Here is a 7,026-nt window from a genome sequence, read left to right on the forward strand (position 1 = left end):
AATATTTACTGCTCGAGAGGCACTGAAGACTCAATGGTTATGAGAACTTGAACACAAAGCTCAAGTTTATGGAAATCAGTAATAGGTAACACATCTCACTTTAAGTCTGACAATAGGTGATGTTCATAGTTAATTTTCTTCTTTTTTTCCATCAGGAACACCCCTCTCTCAAACATCCCCAAACACAGTGGTGTCTCATGATACAAGAAACAAACCAATATGTGTCTCCGCAGTGCCTGGTGTGCAGGTAAATGGGGAAAAGAAACATCTTTTTTCTCCAGAGAGGCTCCATCTATCAATCTGGATAATTCACAGCAAGAGTGCGATGACTGAAATTGGTAGAAGAAAATCAAACACACCTCTATTTCACATGGAGTGAAAGAATATATGGAAGACCAACTAACTGCCTGGCCATAACTGCTTCCACAGGATACTCTTTCAGTTCAACTATGATGAAGCCATTTTCCTGAAGCAGTGTCTCCTTGAGCAGAATGCTTGCTGGATGCGATCTGAGTGGGTTTTATTGATCATTTGATCTATTTGAAGACTGATGCTTTTTGTACTCTCTTCCCTTAGTTATAACTTCTGCAGAAGACAAATACAGTCTCAGACTTTTTTTCATGGATGAGTCCTATGCAAACAAGAGCTTTGTCAGCTTCTAACTTAGGTAGCAGCTTCTCTGTAGGAAGCTCTTACTAACGGAGGCAGCTATGGTTAAAGCTTAGTAAGGATAGAAGTGACATTTAGAAAAGAATTTGACTTGAGAACCTGGAGCTAGGGAATTATTGCAGAGAAGACTATTAGAAGGGGCTCCAAGATCAGAAAAAAAGAAACTTAATTAAGTTGCTATGGAAGGTAAAAAAAGAATTGATGAAAAGGGAATAAATACATTTGATAAGGGCTCAAAAGATGAGCCATTTGGCTTGTAAATATTTTCTTTTCTCTTTACAAAAGACTGGCAAAACAGGATGCAGTACAGCTTTATGACAATCAAAAGCTGTGAAGACACATAGCAGTATTGTAGTTTTATTTACTTGAGGATACGGATCCAATTACTGAACTCTGAACCTGGAGAAAAATCAGAGTCTGGTTCTTGAAGTATCAAAACATACAGTCTAGAACAGATAAAGAGACTGTTCAGATCTTACATCTGGGTTTCTGGAAGAAACGTCTTCAGTTGTAAACAAGGATCTAAAACATTTCATTTGAGTTCAGTTGCACCTCTAGTAAGAGTTGAAGTATGAGTGAATTAACTCAATAAGATGAATTAAAAAATCTAGCTGCTTTCTTGCTTTAGAAACTTACGTAAGGAGAAGAGTCCTGAATTATGTAAGAGACTTTGAATAACAAAGCTTCCCAGCACTTGGAGAGACGATTTAAGAATAAGCAGCAATCCTTCCCTCGGCATGGGTCTGTTTCTTGCTGGTGAAGCCCTTGTTCTTCCTGCCCTTTTGGAGCAGCTACCAAGCTACTGTGCTCAGCTGACTAGTCCTACTGGACAATGTAACTGGAAAATAAATATTAAGGAAACAGGATCCCTGCATCTTTTTTCTACCTCTTTCCATCAGTTATGCTCATAACAAGGAACTACATTCCATCATATCTAATTAATACTTAGACTAAGCAATCCTTATAATCATCCTTTTCAGAAATCACTATAAAATTTTCTTCCAAACCCCAGCATGCGTCAGATAATTCCTTTCTCCAAGGTTACTGCAAAGTTGGAAGGAATGAATTTGAAGTCCTCATTGGATAAAACAGATGCAGAGTTTGAATTACAGACAACTTTAGACATAAAGGAAAAACTTTCTAGTTTTTTCCTTTTCCTGCATCGTTTTACCCCTTTAGAAGAGATTGTCCATGGATGTTGTGGAAGGTCCATTGCCAGATATTTTTTAAGAACGGGCAAGACAAACTTCTCTTAGAAATGACAAATGCAGTTGCTTCTACACTGAGGCTGGAGAAGATGACTTCTTAAAGTCCCTTCCATTACTATTTTTCTATGATCCTATGTTTATTGTCCTGGCTCATTAAATTCCACAGTTCTGGAAAAGACTAGAGATGATGCTGCCAAGGTGATTTGGGTATCTTCAAATTAACCCCACAGGCTTTGGCACTGAGAAACAGAAAGACTGCCAACTGCTCTTCACATTTTCCCTAGCCTGCCTCTGATCCTTCTGACTGGCATCTAGTCAAAGTAAGACTGAACCTGTACACCTCTCTGTTTAAATGAATCAAAGTCCCATAGTTTACAGAAACAAGTGTTAGAACCAGATTATTTTAAAAAGCAGATTGTACCTACATGGAATCTGAATGTAACTTTGATTGTCCTATCCAAGTATCTCTAAGTAAATAAAACCTCTGTCCCAGTGCCTTATCATATTCAACTTCTATGTCCCAGCTACTTGCATCTTCACAAGTCATGAAGATGCCAGTTTTCTCCATCAGAAAATGATTCTTTCCTCTTTACAGACTGTATTGAGGGCAAATCCTTCTCTAAGATTGTCAGTAACATGTATCAAAAGAAACCCAGGGAGCATACACAAAGAGGGTGGCTGAAAGGTGCTTTACAATATTGGGAAACAAACGAATTGAGTGAAAATTAATGATAATTATACTAATAAGCTTACAATATTATAAGACAACTGGAAAGAGGCAACGAAGTAGCAGTTATTTGGCTTGCAATTTCAAAAGATGCAAAACATTTGCTACTGTGTCCGCCTTACTGACTACACTCAGCTTTAACTGTCGTTACTCAGATACAGATAAGCTGTTGAGTGGCGAGAGCCCCAAGCAGTTGGCTGACTTACTGCACTTACATAATGCCTCACTCAAGGGTTCAAGGCTCAGCTAGGCGAGTTAACAGCACATTGTACAATAATGTACTTAAGAAGTACTTCAGCAAACAGCATCCGAAGAAATGTCATACAGCAAATGCCACAATATTATTACGACAATGAGCAGCGCACATGATGGTAAGTCTCTTTCTGCAAATATGTCACAGTACGCGATTCATCTGCATCACAAAGATGGTTTCAAACTTGAACTGTAAGGAATCGAAGTTCCTGAACTGATACTCAACTCGCTTTGGAATTGAAAGGGATAGAGATGTCATGTGTTGCACTGGAACCTCCTTCCAGCACTTCCAAAAGACTTAAACTGATGTCTTCTTCTAACCAAGGAGGGAGAGTAACAGTGTCCTGCTGTTTTGATTCTGTGGTGACAAAACTGGCATGAAGGAGGAATTATACTGCAGGCTGCACAGTATTACTTTATGCTGCAGATCCTGCATAGCATTACCAACTCCAGATGGCTCAGGGAACAAGGGATTTAATTTGGAAAAAAAAAAAAAGTTGCAAGAATCTAAATGTAGAACTTAAATGTAAGATCCTAATGATTAAAATGCAAGATCCTGGATCTGCTGCACAATGCACTATTGTGGACCAAACCGTACATTTTAAGGTAACCCCTAAAATTCATAGTAAGACTTAAAATGAAATAAAGAAATAGCCCGAGTATATGTAGCCTGTAAAACTGAAGCGGGGGGAAGCAAGCAGCTGTAAATGCTTTTAAAAGGTTAGGGCTACCTCAAAAGCTTCCAGAAGGCAGGGAAACCTGTGAGATGTACTGATACAGAGACGTATTGTTGCATATACATAATGATGTGCATATATATATATTCTGTAGGTATAACTGAGGATGAAAGTTCAAAATTCCCGGGAAAATCTAAACCTCTGGGTGCAAAAACTTCAGGTCTCTTATTCAAATGGGAAAAAATACTCTGAAAATAATCGTCTCTTCAATCAAAAGTTAAAATTGATTCATTGCTGACTTCATCCATTTGCCAGTTGTTGACAGCTGTCAATATAGGGATTTGATTTCTTTATCCAAGCATCACAAACACTACATTAGTATCTTCAGAGAAAGATCTTGACTGTGAGCTGCAGTTTCACTGCCCCAACTCAATTACTGCATTCTTGAACTGCGATGTATTCATTTGTGGGCAGTGGGGCAGCCAGTGGGAGGGTATTGATTGGAGTATAATGTCATGTGTAGCAGCGAGAGTAAGATGAAAAGTGTTTTCTGCTTAATGGGTTGGTATTAAGTAGGTGGGAATGGCTTCTAATTAGCCAACAATTGCTGTGTTTCTCAGTTTCCCTCCTTCCCCTCCTCCTGTCGGTCACCAGCTGCCAATCTCCCTCTCCTTTTCCCTTTTGTGTGGAGTTCATTGCTCACTGCAGTGAAAGCCTTTGTTTAAAAAAGAGGGCTCCCAGGGTCTCATCTGCCAGGGTACAGCTTGCTGCCTGCGATGAGTAGCAACTGTCAGTTTATTTTATCTCAACCTTTTCATCATTCTGCTGAAACTGGTCGAGTGAAACCACCTGAGAGACCTGAGGATTCAGTACCTACAAGTCATTAGCCAGGACTGCTCAGTCTCTCCCCACACAGCAAGTCAACTGAACACTGCTTAAAATATAGTCCACTTTAACCCCGTATTTTCCCATGGACGTATTAGAAATCTTCCTGCATCTTCCGGATTTTAGTTGCATCATCATTCCTTAAACATACTACAACTATGATTAGTGAGTAATATAGTTTCCAGAGCTTCTCAACACAAATGCTCAAGCAAAACTCTTTAGAAATACAGAATATACTAAAATTTATTAGAACACCTTCAGTTGGAACCTCTCGCTTACCTAGGTCGTGTTCCCCACCATGAATATCATACCTAGCGATTCCCCCAATTATTTGAACCTCCGCTTATCTAGAAATTTTTGAAAATGAATCTCAGCTAAAAGGGACAAATTCTGCTCATAGTTACACTCGTGCAACGCCCCTCAAATCAGCAACATCTTATGGGCATAACAAAAAGCAGTATTTGGTCCACAATTTTTAGCACATTTGCAACATTTTCCTCTCTTTGCCATACGTTTTTTCTCTGTATGTATGTATATATGTACATATACTCCACATGCACACCCACCTTCCAAACAGTTGATATAATTGCATTAAAAACTTATCAAAGTATGTGAAAGACATATTTTATTTTGAACAAAAACCAAATTAAATTTATCTAAATCAAATTTCAAAGTCATTATCCTGAACAATCTTTTTCTGGTAATCACAGCTAACTTGTTGCAGTCATTGCTAACAGTTTTAATACAGCAGCTGAAGTATTGCTTTCCCCCATGTAAACACTGAGCTGCTTCAAGAGATGACAAGAACAGGAACCCAGTTATCTTCCAATATATAAGTTGATTTCCTAATGCTTAAAATCGTCAATGTTTCATCTCAATTCTCTTCTTACTGCAGTGTATATGTGCATACTTGTATGAATATGAACAAAAGAAAATATAATTTGCTTTAATATTCTTCTCAAAACTGAGCTAAAGGTACCAATGAGGATAAGGTCACTCTCGGGGAATTACACATCTCAAGATGCTGTTCAGCAGATTGAAAAGTTCTGGAGTCAAAGGACTGGGCTCCATAGCACCCTGAAGCGACATTTTCCACCAGGAGAACAAAAGCATAAAGTAAGCAGAGGGCTGCAAGTGCTGCACCCAGGATAAGTCGTCAATGGATAGCCCAGAACTGCCAACACTGTGCAGCATGCATCCCTCTCCTCTCCTGGTTCCTACCAACTAGAACGTTCTGAATTTCCTTGACACCCGCTAGTGGGGCATGGCCTGGAGTTCCTATTGCTCAAATTCCTTGGGTGCACAACATGACCTGAGCAAGACTACTATGTGGCATAATCATCCTCCATTTTTCAGGTTCAATTTTATATCAGCAACGAGTTGAATGCACAGTACTATCACTTAGATGCCCAGTTGAGATGCACAGACACAATCAGACAGCTCAATGTCTATGTTCACTGTAAATATCAGACAGAATGAAATACACCTTCACAAAAAAGACATGGTTTGAGTATCAGCTTTCACAGACATTATTATTAGCATATGAATAAGCATATGGTTGAGATATGAGAGGTGCTGGGCACTTGCAGTTCCCATTTCAAAAACTGCTGCAGAAGATTAATTCCCCACAGGAGCTGACATCAGCTACATTGTGTTTGACTAAAATCTGTAGAAGCTACATCTCAAAAATTTAAAAATATGCCAGAACTTTTAGGAAAAGGAATTGTATTAAAACACTGTAGCAACTATGGAAAAATATGAAAAAACCCCTTTGATTCAGAACAATTTCAAATTGGCCTCCCCATATCAATTACTCTATCTGATACTTATTAATGTCAGTATTATAGGATAGTAGCTACATGTTCAAAATGATGTACTTGTATGACACACTACAGATAACACTGTATAATTGCTTGGCTCTGTAGCAAGACTTGTATGAGCCCTTAAATGGGAATATTCTGTATTACAGATAATATTGAATGCTTAACCGAGTGAGTAGAAACAAGTGGATGAGCCTGGGGGCACGGTCATCTACTTAAGCATGCATTTGGATCTTCAAACTAATTAATCACCTAGTTGTACGCTTAAACTTAGTCAGTCCATTCACACAGGTGATTAAGATCTCTTTAAAGGCTATTTTGATACTTCACAATTTTCTGTTAACCAACCTACCAAGATACTCAATATGAAGTGTGATTCTTTCCGGTGTATCCTCTGATCACAACGTAATAAAAACCACAGAGCATGAAGAAGAGTGCCAAAATGGTCAGTATGAAAAAACTGAAACATCACTCTTAAAAAACCCCTATTGATTCTACTACAAGCACAAAAGATATACCTAATAAGGCATAAATTGAGATGCTGGCTACCGGGTATAGAGGTAACTGACTTACGCTCCTTAAATATTGACTGGAAACATACATAAAATTGGGGTTTGGAAGGAAGATGTGAGGCCAGAAAGAGAGAGAGAATAATTTACAATAAAAAAGCAAAGAACAGGAGAACAAACAAGAGAGAAATAAGGCACAGAACAGACAGGGAAGGAGGAGAAACAAAAAGAAAATAACTGTTTCAGAAACCATTAAAAAAATCACAAAATATTCCTGCT

The sequence above is a fragment of the Phaethon lepturus genome, unplaced genomic scaffold (assembly GCF_000687285.1).
Source record: "Phaethon lepturus isolate BGI_N335 unplaced genomic scaffold, ASM68728v1 scaffold367, whole genome shotgun sequence".
Taxonomy (NCBI): domain Eukaryota; kingdom Metazoa; phylum Chordata; class Aves; order Phaethontiformes; family Phaethontidae; genus Phaethon; species Phaethon lepturus.